Raw genomic sequence first — 15769 nt, forward strand, 5'->3', positions numbered from 1 at the left:
GAATTATAAATATGGAAAAACATTATTTCTTTGGGTAGAGATATTAAAGTAAAGTAGTTTTGTTTGTTTTCACAATATGTACTATTCAGAACTATTGGATATGGAGTCATAAGCAATCTACTTATTGTGGTTCATGCTAGTCTTACAGGAATCATTGATACTTCTGTATTAGAATGAAAGAATTATAGAACAATAAAGTTAAAGGCTGGACATGGTGGCTCATGCCTGTAATCCCAGAACTTTGGGAGGCCGAGGTGGGCAGATCAATTGAGCTCAAAAGTTCAAGACCACCCTGGGCTACGTTGTGAGCTCCTATCTCTACAAAAAATTAGCCATTCATGGTGGCATGCACCTGTAGTCTTAGCTATTCAGAAGGGTGAGGTGGGAGGATCACTTGAGCCTGGCAGGTGGAGGCTGCAGTGAGATGTGTTCACCCCATTGCACTCCAGCCTGAGTGAGACCTTGTCTCAAAAAAAGGAAAGAAAGGAAGAAAGAGAAAGAGAAAGGAAAAGAAAGAAAGAGGAAGGAAGGAAAGAGGGAGAGAAGGAAGGGAGGGAAGAAGGGAGGGAGGGAGGGGCCAGGCACAGTGGCTCACACCTGTAATCCCAGCACTTTGGGAGGCTGAGGTGGGCGGATCATGAGGTCAAAAGATCAAGACTATCATGACCAACATAGTGAAACCCCATCTCTACTAAAATATAAAAATTAGCTGGACGTGGCGGCGCATGTCTGTACTCTCAGCTACTCAAGAGGCTGAGGCAGGAGAATTGCTTGAACCCAAGAGGAGGAGGTTGCAGTGAGCTGAGATTGCGCCACTGCACTCCAGCCTGGTGCCTTGCGACAGAGCGAGACTCTGTCTCAAAAAAGGAAAAAAAAAAAAAAACAAAGAAAAGGAAGGAAGGGAGGGAAGGAAGGAAAGAAGTCTTCTGAAGAAAAGACTTCAAAAGTCCATGAGGTATGGGCTTTGTTGATACACATATTCTAGGCTAGGGAATATATTCAAAAGTCTTAGAAATAGGCATGCCCCCGACCCAGTAATTCTACTTCAAGGAATTTATCAGAGGTATAAAGATATACGTACAAATAAGTACATCATGGCCCTACTTGTAATAGCATGAAATTGAAAACAGCCTACGTATGCAACAGTGGAAGATTAAAAAATACTCTATGGTATATCTAATACTTTGCAACCACTAAAGTAATATTTGTTTACATGGCAAATGTTCACCATTTATTGTTAAGTAAACATAAAAAGCTGAGAAGGAGACAGAGTATGGTTGGTATGATGCCATTTTGGTAAGCTTTAAACTGTGTGTTTTTATATGGGTGCATGCACAGATACATGAAAACTGTCAAAAAATTAATAGTGCTTGGATTAGACACCTCTAGGGCCTCAATCCTTTCATCCAGACTTTTTACTTCAGTCATTGCTGTGGAAACCAGCTACATAGCTGTAACCTGACAGTGTATTGCCTCAGCCGGGAGGAGGTCCTATCAACCCTGTGGTTGTCTGCAGAAACCCTCTCAGCCTTCTGATGTCTGCGCAAATTTGGAAGAACAAGGCAGTTCAAGCCCTATGGGGTGACCCTTGACAAAGAGAAAATGTGAGATAGTGAATTGATATTTCAAGTGATATGCCAAATGAACCTTTAACAACCAGCTCTCTAACAAAAATAGCCCTGATTTGTGGCTTTCACCAACTTCTACGGTGTAAACATTCCCACTGTCAATTTCATACATGCCAATTTCATGCTACCAACCTGATGTCACTGAGCACAAAGTTGTCGCAAGATATGCACAACAGGCCATGCCAAGTTGGGCAAGCGGGTTCCAACACACCATTGAATATATTCACCTCTTCCATCTCTCCCCTCTCTCTCTCTCTCTCTCTCTCTCTCTCTCTCTCAGAGACAGGATCTCACTCTGTCATCCAGGCTGGAGTGCAGTAGCATGACCACAGCTCACTGCAGCCTCAACCTTCCATCTCTTGGATGAACAATCTGAAGCACATTCTACAGTGAGACTATGTCTTAGTTGCCCAGAGTGGTGACCGATTTGATAATACACTTTTGAATGGCCTTTCCCTCCTTCCCTGCTTCCCTTGCTCTAGCCCTCCACTCCCATTCCCTGGGGCCACTTCCCAAAAGACAATCTGCACAGGAGCCCTTGTACCAGGGTCTTTCTGGGGAAACCCAAGTAAGACAGAGGTTATTCTGCAATATGACAATTCTGGATAATTTCGATTTTTTTATGTGTGCTTTTAAAATGTTGTCCATTTCTTCCATCAAACATGCCACTTACGTAATATTAATATAAAGGTAAAATGCATGTTATTTATAATTGTGGGTGAATTTCATATATTATAACTGGGATCTTGGTAAGTTGGAAATCATTGTACAATTTAGAAAGATTCAGCCTAGAGTACATGTTCGTCGTTCTCCACACCTGCTGTTCCTATCTTCCTAATTTTGAAGATATGAGACTGATCCATACCAGGGGAATTGAAAGAAGGGTAGAACCAGAAAAACAAGGACTAAGGAAAAAGAAAGATTTCCTTATTTTTTTTTGTTGGCTTATTTTCCCCTTAATCCCACCAAGGATCCATTAAAGGATAATGAAAATAACAGCTACTGATGAAAAAACTGATTGACAAAGTCTAATGAGCAGAAAAAGTGATTTGGCATACTATTCATATTTAGAGATAATTGCTATAGATAAATGAGTCTTAAAAACATGTCCATCAACAAGGAAGCAATAATGTTATTACATTCAGGACACGTTTCATTCCAAAGAAACCTTCACAAAGAAAAAAAAAATTATTATTAAAAGAGAATGTAGTTAAGCATTCCAGATGCAAAAAAAGGTATAAAAATCTATAGATGTTAGAAATGGCCAGGGAAATATAATAGAACAAACATTTTTGTTCACGATATAAAAAATAACACACAGTGTAGTATTAAACTCCACAAGAAATACGTGGTGGTGGCCGGGCGCAGTGCCTCGCCCCTCTAATCCCAGCACTTTGGGAGGCCGAGGCAGGCGGATCATGAGGTCAAGAGATTGAGACCATCCTGGCCAAAATGGTGAAATCTCGTCTCCATTAAAAATACAAAAATTAGCTGGGCATGGTGGTGTGCACCTGTAATCCTAGCTACTCAGGAGGCTGAGGCAGGAGAATCACGTGAGCCGGGGAGACAGAGGTTGCAATGAGCTGAGATCATGCCACTGCACTTCAGCCTTGCAACAGAGTGAGACTCTGTCTCAAAAAAAAACAAAAAACAAAAAAGAAAGAAAGAAATATGTGGTGTTTACATCTGGAAAATTGCAAAATTATACTGAGGAATATGATTCTTAGAGAAACCGAGGGATAGCCACATGAAGGAACTTGGAGTCCTTAATTCTCTTTCCACCCATAGATAAGACCAAAGAGACCATATTAACCCCCTGTGGTTACACTACACGAAGAATCTTTTCGGCTTACCTCCTTTCAATTTGCTTTGTCTGTAATCAATCTCTCTTTCTTTCTCTCACTACATATATGGATATAGATGTATATAGATATAGATAAATATACACATACATGTACACACACACACACAACCCTAACTATGGAAAGAAACACATCTAAAGCCTTGAAAAAGTCTACATACCATAGTTTTCTGTTTTTGTTTTTTGGTGGGGTTTTTTTTGTTGAGACAGTCTCTCTGTTGCCCAGGCTGAAGTACAGTGGTGCAATCTCAGCTCACTGCAACCTCTGCCTCCCAGATACAAGCGATTCTCCTACCTCAGTCTCCCGAGTAGCTGGGATTACAGGTGCCTGCCACCATGCCTGGCTAATTTTTGTGTTTTTGGTAGAGACGGGGTTTCACCATGTTGCCCAGGCAGGTCACGAACTTCTGGCCTCAAGTGATCTGCCCACCTCTGCCTCCCAAAGTGCTGGGATTACAGGTATAAGCCACAATGCCTAGCTTTATACAGTATAGATTTACAGTGACATGTTTTCCTTCCTTAAAATTTCCATTTTCTAGAAGACTATTGTATGTATTACTTTTATAATCAGAAAAAAATATTTAAAATCAATTGAATTTTATGTTATGTGTTTTTCTTAATCACAAAAAGAAAAAACTTTAATCAAGTTCGACTGGAAAACACTTTCAGATTCTCAGGTATTTACACATGAATTCTCTCATCAAGGCTGTATTTCTACCCGCCTGGTAGCAGTCATCAAAATTCAGCCATCAAGTATGAGGCACTCGTGGGGCCAGGCATTATGAAGGCAGCCAATGTCAGTGGCAGCACTTGTCACAACAGGGAAGCTTGAAAGCTCTGCAGTGGAGGTGAAAGTGTGACTTAGCAATATCTTGGCATGGGGCACTATGACAGACATGGACTCAGCGACAGAGTGCTGTTCTCCCCTTAGGCAACTGGTTTTTGTCTTGCAGACCCTCTGGGTCAGGTGCTGCTTTTTATGCCCCCCTTTCCTCTGGCCTTGAGAAAGTTCAGAATCCAGTTGTGTAACATCTTTTGCAACTCCATGTGACCCTAGGTACACATTTTCGGAACAACTTTATTTTCTTGCTCATCCTTTCTCTTTCACTTGATTTTTTTTTTTAATTTTGGAGATTCTACTGTATTTGATGTCTCTGTATAACCTGCCTAAAATCATTTTGGAAGAAAATGAACACAGAAGCCCTATGCAGTGGCTCAGGCCTGTAATCCCAGCACTTTGGGAGGCCACAGCCAGCGAATCTCAAGGTTGGAAGATCGAGACCATCCTAACACGATACAAAAAATTAGCCAGGCAGGGTGGCACACACCTGTAGTCCCAGCTACTCCGGAGACTGGGGCAGGAGAATCGCTTGAATCACCCTGCAGAGGTTGCAGTGAGCTGAGATCACACCACTGCACTCTGGCCTGGGCAACAGACCAAGACTGCATCTCAAAACAACAACAACAACAACAAAACAAAACACAAAAATTAACAAACTAAAAAGACTAAGGAACACACTGCATTCATTCCCTCAGGTGCTTTGCAAGCTCTGTTGAGCTCCCTGAGAAGTGCGAAGAAAATTCAATGGAAAGGGGGAAGATCAGCCTTCTAAACACACCCTTCTCACAAGCAGGGCCTGAGTCAAACTACTGACCTTCTTGGACCTTACTCTGTGAAAGATTGCTTTCTTCCCTAAAATTTCTTGGAACTTTCTCTTACTTGTAAGAGCCGTAAATATTACCTACCATAAAGTATTAGGTTGATGCAAAAGTAATTGCGGTTTTTGCCATTACTTTTCAATTTAATGTATTTGATGAAGTCCATTCACATAATAAACATTTAATGATGGCCTACTATACATAGGGAAGTGTGTTACATTAAAATTCTCAAACTCCTGATGCCCGTAACACAATTTCTCTGAGATAATTCTAGAGAATTTCTTTCAAGATATTTACAGCTCTTTCATTCACAATGGCAAAATAATTTGATACAATGTAAATATTCCACTATTTGGAACCAGGATAAGTAATTTTCTAATTTGAAAATTGTAAACATTAAGATGGTATAGAAACATGGAAAAGGATATAGGTAGAAACATAAGTATATTTCTATTTTATTAAGTACAGATATATTTTATTATGTCAAAAGTATATATAATCACATAAGTAGATGTAATCATATTAATAATTATTTCATGTAAATACGTTTTAGCAAATTATGGCTGTTTCTGTATATAAAGCCAGAAAGGTGTGCACAAGAATTTAAATGGCTGAGTTTGAAGTAGAGTTTTTGTATTGTTTTGTTTTGTTTTTTTTTCTGACACAGTTTAGCTCCTGTTGCCCTGGTTGGAGTGCAACGATGCGATCTTGGCTCACTGCAACCTCAGCCTCCCGGTTTCAAGCAATTCTCTTGCCTCAGCCTCCCAGGTAACTGGGGTTACAGGTATGTGCCACCAGGCCTGGCTAATTTTTTTGTATTTTTAGTAGAGACGGGGTTTCGCCATGTTGACCAGGCTGGTCTCGAACTCCTGACTTAAGGTGATTCACCCGCCTCAGCCTCCCAAAGTGCTGGGATTGCAGGTGTAAGCTACCTCGCCCAGTCTGAAGTAGAGTTTTAAGTGTACTTTTTGAGTGTGACAGGTCAGAAAAATTAAATTATTATTACTAATATCACATCATTAGTTGCTTTGAACATTTAGGTGCCAAAATTTTGCAAAGACTTTAATTTGTAAAGGTATTAGTGCCCATAAACGTGTTCAAATCACAAATTCTTCAACAACTGATCTAATAATTATTTGAGAAAAATTCATGATAACTTATTGCCTTATGAAAAACTTTGGACAACTTTGCTTACAGTTTTAATAGTGTCAGTCTTCTTTCGGTGTTAGCAAGGCTATTTTCCAAGAGTTCATTGGCTTCTGCTGCTTATTCTTTACTGTAGGACATCATTCTCTGTTTGTGGCAAAATAATAATTTCCATAGCAACCGACTGGGATGTTTCAAGGAGAGGATTAAGACTTCAGGAAAGAGATAAACAAGAGGAGCAGATGAATAATGAAAATAATCATGATCCTTATTCTCAATCAGAATAGAAGGAATATTAGGATGAAAATGTACGCTATATGTCTTTCAGAATTACTTCAGCCTTCAAAACAACTACTTCAGTTCAGTTTTCCAGGAGACGTCAGCTACCCTAAGATGCAGTCACTCTTATAGTGTAGATGTTGTAGGAATAAAAGGGGCAGGAGGAAGCCTAATCAGAGCTCCATAACATTGCAATCAGGTACACGCCAATTGTACAGAAATACTCTCCAATAGCATCTTGGAAAGATATTTATAGGTGTATGTGAGTTATTATGTGTGGCATACTACAGGGCCAGAGTTAAACTATTTTATTGTGTTAATTTACTTTTTTATAACAAAAGGGGTTCCTAGGGAGCAGCTTAGAAAAGAGTAAGTCATTTGAAGAATCAATTTAAGTGAAGCATGGATTAATATGGTCCACACTTCTCCTATTAAAAACACTCTGGATAAATAAAAAATTCAAAAGAATATTGATGGAATTTGCTTGTGTCATCTGTATTTCAGAGCAAGTATTACATAATAAATGATTAATAACATCACATGTGGACAACCCTAAATGTTTAGCTCTTCGGCTTAAAGCAATTTGCATGTTATACAATCTGCTGTTACGGCTCTATGCTAGATATACCTATGCTGTTAGTTATCTCAGATAGCAGACCAGCAGGCAGTCAGCCAGTTCTGAAGAAAGCTAGCTCAACCAAAGGCCAGGAAATGTTTTTTAATTGTTTTCATCGTGTTATAATTTACATGTGGCTAAATGCACAAATCTGAAGTGCACCATGCTAGTCGTTTTGACAAACCTGTAGGTCCTGTCATCAACACCCAAATCAATATAGCATTTCTACCTACCTAAAAGGTCCCCTCATGCTTCAGTCTTCTCCTCTCACACCCACCGAGACAAGCACTATTCAGATTGTTTCATTGTAGGTGAGTTTGCCCGTTTAAGAACTTGTGAATGGAGTCATACAGAGTGTATTCCTTTGTGTCTGGCTTCTTTTGCTCAACAAGTTTTTGAGATGCATCCACATGGTTGTATAGATCAGTAATTCCTTTTTATTGCCGAGGAGTATCTCGTTGTATGAATAGACCATTTTAATTCATGCATGCTAATTGATCATTTGTGGCCAGTCTGTATAAAATAATTGTAAATCACAAGCCAGCCTGCCTATATAACCCACACCCTCTCTCTCATCTACCACTATTTTGCACTTCTAAGCATTAAAATGAAGTTGAAACCTCATCATTGGGACTGATAGAGAAAGCCGAAATAGTATTATTTTTGTTAAAGACATGAGTTTCATTACTTTCATATGTATACCCAAACTACTTGCTGGGCAACCTAAGTGCAAAGCAGGGATTTTCTCAGGATTGCTTTAATGAATCTACAGGGATTTTAATTAGCACATCAATTATTTCAGAGCTACCACAGGGCGAATGTTGTGGAGCAGATAAACTTTGATTTGGAAGGTCTTCCACTCCTGCCCCTCTCATTGCCCCCTCCCCTTCCCAGGGCCCTCCCCAGGACAGCTATCCTGACGCCGGTCTCACACGGCCTTGATCACAGCTGGCTATGACAGATGGAAATGGTTCTAATAAGTTAATTCTAGGGGTTAGATAATGAGGGCTTAAGGCTTTTTTCCTGCCAGAGGGAATTTACATTTTAAAAGGGGCCTCTTGCAAAGTGATGCCAGCATGTGGATGGTAATCAATAAATGCTATCTCCATTCCGTTGAAGAACCAAAGCAAACTTAGAGGGTAAGAACGATATTTTCAGATCCAGAGGGACATCATAGCATCCTTTGAATTCGACTGAACTCTACTGATAATGTTGTCGTGGAACTGCCAATGTCCATCCTGCTGCTGAATAAAGACAAGCAGGAGAGTAGACTAAGACACAAAGAGGGAGCAGCCTGCTCACTCCTCCAAACCCCGTATCCAGACAACTCACTGATAGCTACATGCAGTCCTTTGCAAATGGGGAAGAGTGGGGATTTGAAATGTTCACGTATGCTTATTCTTTCCCCAGCATTCCAGGCTACCCTCAACCTTCCCCCAGTTCAGGCAGCAGAGATGTTTTGTGTATGTGTGTGTGTGCACACCTGCCCTCACAGAAGGGCTGCTATGGAAGAAATGCAGAGATAGAAAAGAGAAATGACTTTGTCTTAGTCCATTTGTGCTACTATAACAAAGTACCGCAGACTGAGTAATTTGATTGGAATTTATTTCTTACAGTTCTAGAGTCTGGAAATTCCAAGATCAAGATGCCATCATTCAGTGTCTGGTGAGGTCCTTCTTGCTGTGTCCTCACATGGCAGAAGGGTGGAAGAGCAGAAAGGGAGCTAAGCTGATTTCCTCCTGCCCTTTTATAAGGCACTAATCCTTCATCACTGCCCAAAGGACCACGCCCATTCATACCACCACAGTGGGGATCAGGTTTCACAGTGGGGATGAGAAGGAATTTTGAGAGACATTCAGGTCCTACCAGAGTTTCCAAATAGACTTTTGAAACTAGAGACAATAAACTTAAAAAGCTTCACTCAAAACATTTAACTCAAAAAAGGTTTTTGAGTTTTAAAAGCCTGGATTACCGGAATCAAAACCAAGGTTCTTAAGGATCAGAGGCATGAAGTTTATACTATTAGCCACAGATTTGAAAACATTGCTTCCCAAAGGACATACAGACCCTCCACACTGAGGGAGGAGGAGGAGGAAAGCTATTGAGACACTGATAGGTGTCCCAAAGAAGGAGTCACACCTGCCCCTGGGCAAGTCTGGCTAGATAGAGCCCCCTGCTGAGTTTGCGAATCTGAGCACAATCAAGGGTTATGTCTCACTCCTTAGTTGGGGTTCACAGAAAAGCCAGATCTTCTAGACCTTTCCCACAGTAGTGTGGTAGAGCAGCAGCAGTAGATAGTGATGATTGCACAGCCTGTCTGGGCAGCAAGACCCTGAGGCAGTCTCACTCCCATCTACCCTCAGTGTGATGAGGGAAATTACCTTGATGCCATGACAGCCTCTATGCTACCGGTACACTGTTGCACAGGCCACCACAGAGATACAGGGCTAAAAAGGATCGGAGACCAAATTAAGATATTCAAAGCACACAATTTATTAAATCAATTTATCCATACAGCAATCAAAAAGAGGAAAGCAATGGGATGGGGTAATATACTTAGGAAAGGGCGCAAGAAAGGCAGAAGGACCACACTACATAAAACTTGGGCTATGAAAGACTCATAGACACTGCTCTCTCCGCCCCATCAGTCTTCCCTCCTGATGGTGTGGCTATGAGGACCAAAGATGAGCAAAGAGGCCCAAAACACAGAAGATGCCTGGGACCAGCAAAGGCAGTTGTTTTCTAGGACACACACACTCACATATCCCACAAACACCTGGAGTGTACATTCTCATCCCCAAAAAACATACGGGATGGCCAGCAAACCAGAAGATACAGTCATCCGAGAGACCAATGACCAGAGACCAAGTAAGAACTCAGACTGCTCGGCAGATGACAGTTAGAGGATTGAGAACCAGGGTCTCAAGGAGCCTTCTAAGACACAAATGCAATCTAGGGATAAAGAGAGGAGGGGGACCCCCTGAAATAACAGAAATCCTTGTTTTGACTGAGTTTGCCCTGTACTCATTATGTTTTCCACCACTGGGAAGAATGGGTTCTCTGAATCTGTCCTGTCCAAGAAAAGAGATGGATTCTGTATTTGACACTGCAGACAGTGAATTCTTCCATCATCTCAGAAGGTTCTATAGCATTGTTCTATATATAAACTGAATAGTAGAAAAATAAAGTTACATATTTGGAATAGCTAAGCGTACAGACTGACATTGCTATACATATACACATTCATCATTCCTGGGGTATCATCAATTCTACTCCTTCTTTAACCTTTTGTTTGTTTTTGTCAGATTAAAATACAGATTCAGCCACTTGCTTTCACTGAATTTTCTCTGTGTCCAGTGGCCTCTGTGTTCAAGATAGCTAGCTGCAGGAAAAGGATTTATCAAGAACAGAGTGAAACCAACACTGATTAGGGAAAGAAAACCACAGTATCGTTTGCTAGATAAGGCCATACCTTGGGGGAATATGTAAGGACTTTAGCTGTTTCTCTGAGTAAGATGGGAATCTTAGGTGGTTTAAGAAGGGAAGTGGCAACATCTGGTGCATATTTTAAGATACTCACTCTAGCTGCTATGTGGAGAATTAATTGAGAAAGTATTAGGGTGGATGTGAGGAGACCATTTATTGCAGTACCCTAGGGTGAAATGATGGCTGCTTGACTCAGGGTTCTGGCAGGGGAAAATTTGAGAAGCAGTCATTTTCTGAATATACCTAATGGGGGTATGGCTGATGGATCACAACTGAGGAATGAGAGGAAGAGAGGAACAAAGAATGAGTCCATGTTAGCCTAGGCAGCTGGAAGAAGGGAATTTCCAAATGTTGAGTTGGGAAAGCTTGCAAAAGAATAAGAATTTGCAGAGGGAGTGTTTTGGAACACGACACATTTGAAATGGCTACTTAATCACCCAAGTGGAGACACTACATAGACAGCTGGAGGTGTAAATTCAAAGGTGAGGGCTGGAGATAAAATGTCGGTTGTTACCAGCATCTAGACAGCACTTAACGTCATGAGACTTGCATAAGATCATTTAAGGAATGAGTAGGTGTATGAAGCTAGAGAGGAAAGATCTTCAGGCTGATCCCTGGGCCTCAGCAAGGTTCAGAGATGCAACCAACACAGAAGTTTAAAAAGCAGTGATCAGGAAAACCTGAAAACCAAGATAGTAGGGTCCTCGAAGCCAAGTGAAGATACAGTCAGTGAGTAAATGGTCAGCTGGGGTTGGCAGGTTGAATAAGATGTACACCATGAAATGAGCTTTGAGACCGGAAGCACGAAGATTATTTGGGCCTTGAAGGGATAGGTTTTGGAGAAATGACGAGGCTGAAGGCCTGAGTGAAATGTAGCTCAGGCTTCCTGGGATGCTCATCTCCATGAAGGATAAGAGCACAAAGAATTTAGCACATGAAGGAACCAATGGATGCTACTGACTTGGATGGACCCAGTGAAACAAATCTATTAAGAGAGATGTTATACACCTGAGAGACAGGACAAGAGCAACTCGAATTAGACAGAAAAATAATTAGAACATCATGAGTCTTCAGGTCCAAACTCACACGGAAAAGGTATCAGCTATAGGGCTTAGAAACACCCAGGATTACTTGTGTTACTGTTAGATGACTTTTTTCTCAGATTAAATTTAATTCTCTGGCATTACCTCTTAAAACTCTTGGTTTTCCAGATTTAATCATAAACTGTAGCTGTTGTCTGAAGGAGGATCAGATTAGTGGGATTAATAGTATAATCTACCTCACTAGAGACTTAAGTGGGTTTTCTTTTTTAAATAAACATTCTATTTTTGTACTTTTTTAAAAGTGCAGAAGGGCATATAATTAAAAGCTCTACCCTGACCACCTCATCAGAGGAAACGTAATCATTTCTGGGTTGCATCATAAGCACCTATTTCTTCCTTACATAATAAGTTTATATATATATTTTCAAAAATCTATATGTCAATTCAAGAGATTATTGTTCAAAAGGTTTAAGAACATTCAAGAGATTCCCAAAAAAGCAAAAACGTAATTAATTTTCATTATTCTTTTTATCCCCTCCTCCAAAATTTTGATGACTATCACTTTAGTTCCTTCATAGGTTGCTTTCATTATATGCTTCAATAGACTTCGAGTTCTTTTTCATCAGCTTTAGCCATTACCTCCTGATTCATCACTTTAATAGTTAAATATATTAAGACCCTTTTAGAAGTGTTTCCAGATATAGCTAATAATTCCACATCTGTCTCTTTATCCTTACTTCAAGCCACCAGTGTTCAGTGTCACCAGTGTTTACTGTCATTTCACCAGTGTTCACTGAAGTAACATCCTAAATGCTTTCCTTCAGTCCTTTCATATTCTCTAATCTAGAGACTCTCCACTTTGAGCGTGCATTGGAATCCCCTGGTAGGCTTGTTCAATCACAGATTGCTGCCCCCTCCCACTGTGTTCCTGACTGAGCAGATGAGGGGTAAGGCCTGAGGAGCTGTATTTCTAACAAGTTCCCAGGTGAGGCGGATGCTGCTGGTCCAGAAACACATTTTGAGAACCACCGCACTAATCCATTCTCTGCACTGACATGAATCTCCTAAGCATTGGCATATAGACTCCTTTTTACTCTGGCACACCTTGTCTTTTTTAAACAGTTTTACTGAGATAGACTACACATATCATGCAATTCACCGTTTAAGTCTACAATTCAATGGTTTTTAGTATATTCACAAAGTTGTGTATATGTTGCCACAGTCAGTTATAGAATTCTGAAAGAAATCCTACATCCCTTAGTCATCACCCTTAATATTTATTTATTTTGATAATATTGAGTTCATATTGTATCTTATTGGTCTTTGCATCCCTAGCACTTAACATAATACCTACAGTAGGCATCAACTAGTGTTTGTTGAGTGAATGCAAAATGCCATCAATTCAGCTAATAGCCTATAGCTAAGATTTTATCATATAATTAAAAAGCATAGAATATATTAGAACAAAGACTGCTAGTTACCTCCTAGTAATAAGAAGACTCTTCTTAGTAACAGAACCTCAATTTACATTTGGGTACACTGCCCTCCAGCTAAAAGACGACACTTTCCATTTTTCCTTGCAGCTAAGTTGGCCATGTGACTGAAAGTTAAAGTATTATGTAAAACATTGGCGAAGTCTTCCAAGAGGGAGGGGCAATACCCCTTTTCAGCCTTTCCTCCCTCCTGCTGCCTAGAACTAGGATGTGTTATCTGGAGCTCTAGCAGCCATATTGGACAATGAGGATAAAGAAATAGAAGTCAGGAAGAACCCTTGACCCTGAAAACCAAGGAATTTCATGCCACCTTTTACAGGAAAATAGTTTTATTCTTAAGCCTCTATTTTTAGAATTTAATTGCTTGGAGGCTAATGTAATCCTCACTGATTTATCAAAGCCTATACTACAGGATTCAAGGCACGAAAATGCCTTCTGTTATTACTGTTGAACTGAGCACACTTTTTGTTGTCACCTGTTAGTGCTCCTTTGGGCATCCCTTGAACTTGCAGTCAATATCAAAGTGTTTCAGTCTCTTGGAGTAGCACTGATTCATTGAAAGAGAATGGGTAGACAGCCTTAGAGTCAATCTTGGTTCTGTCTCTTAATAAACCTTGCTGAGCTTCAACTTCTTCCATCAAAGGGTGGTAACAAGACCCTACCTGTGGGCTTGTTAGGAAGAGGAAAGGAGAAAGGCGTGTAACACATTCAAAGGAGTGACTGGCACATAGCACAGAATGCTTCTTCCTGCTCATGTGGGATTGTTTTCGGGAGCTCAGATCAGAAATGACTTAATTTGAGACATCATGACCATTTCATAGAATCCACAGGAAACATTAGACAATTCTGATTTAGAGGAATCTCAGCCAGATTATAAACTACACGAGGGCAGAGACCGTCTTGTTTACTGCTTAATCACTATTGTATAGAAACAACACACTCAAGGAACATTGGCCGAATTAGTACATAAAAGCATCATTAAGTTCTGTGACCCCAATGCCTCAGAATCAGTATTTCCCTGCATGCAACACAGACTAAATATAGACCAGACCCTTGTAAACTGACCAATCGAACCTGTATCAGAATCTTCTGAGGCCATTGCTAGACCAATGTCCCAAAAAACCCCTACAGCTGTTTCAGGGTCTTTGAACTCTGCAACCAAAAGAAGGGACATTATGCACAACTATTATTTATAAGCATCAGGCAATGGGATGCATGTCAAAGTTACAACATGGCAAAATAGAAGCAACCTGATTAAATCAACTGTAATCTCAAGCACTTGGGAACATTCACATTCCTTTTTTCCTTTTTTTTCTCCTCTTGGGACAAGTATTGATTGGTTGATAAATTCTGTACTCAGACCCTGACTCACCTGCTCTGATAGGAAAAAGAACTCTTCTCACCCTCAGAGCCCTTATTAACTAATTATTGAAAACTGTTACAAGCTTTTTTTTTTTTAAATACAATATCCCTACAGTGATTCTAGTAGTGGCCTCAAGAGAGAACGAGCATTCTTTTTCTTGACTTTTTATATTTTCAAAGGTTTAACTGAAGAGCCATGCAATCCCCCTGGAAATTCCCTCCTCAAGTCTGTTAAATAAGCAGGAAACAGATACAAGCATCTCAAACTTCAGATACTCATTTTGAGAAACAGGTGCAAGCCTTGTGTCCCTTATATCCAAGAAAAGCATCAGTTTTGATCCACCAACAATTTTCAGGAAGCAAATTTTGCAGAGGAGATCAACTCCGTGTGTGTAAAAGGATTTGGAGCCCAAACCATAATAAGTTATGGAAGAAAGGAAAGAACATGACGTTTCTCTCCCAGGCAGGGCATTTACTATCCTAGTCAAGTTTAAGGATCTCCCCGGCACCAACTCACAACACTGCTCCTCTTTACTTTCTTACCTTCCTGGACTTCTATCCATCTTTAAAACTTTAAAGGAATGAAGTATTAATACATGCTATAACATGAAAGCCTAGAAAACTTTACGCTGAGTGAAAGAAACCAGGCACAAAGGGCCACATACTGTATAATTCCATTTATGTAAAATATCTAAATAGGCAAATCTATAAAGACAGAAGATGCATTGGTTGTTACTTAGGGGCGGAGTGGAGGGATAGAGGAATCGGGGATTATAGCTAAGAGGAATGAGTTTTCTTTTTTGAGGCGATGAGAATGTTCTAAGATTCACCATGGTGATACATAACCTGAAGATAACAAAAACCATGCAATTGTACACTTTGAATGGGTGAATTGTATGTTATGTGAATTATATCTCAATAAAGCTCTTATCAAAAGAAACACTTTTATGATTAGTTTTAAATCACATTAGGCTTTATGTAAAAATTTACCTAACTCTTATTGAAACTCCATTCCAGAAAGGACACTGTGGATGAGCTGGGCAAGTGAATAAATTTAATTGACGTGAGTCATTCAGAGTTTCCCAAGAGGAACTCTAAAGGACAGCACATTTTCAGCTGTTAATAGGTGAAATAATTATTTTAAAAGGCTCCACAATCAAGGAAATTTAAGAATGACAAAGTTAAATTTCAACAGG

The sequence above is a fragment of the Sapajus apella genome, unplaced genomic scaffold, assembly GCF_009761245.1.
Source record: "Sapajus apella isolate SASKATOON/1434 unplaced genomic scaffold, GSC_monkey_1.0 scaffold19, whole genome shotgun sequence".
NCBI classification, from domain to species: Eukaryota; Metazoa; Chordata; class Mammalia; order Primates; family Cebidae; genus Sapajus; species Sapajus apella.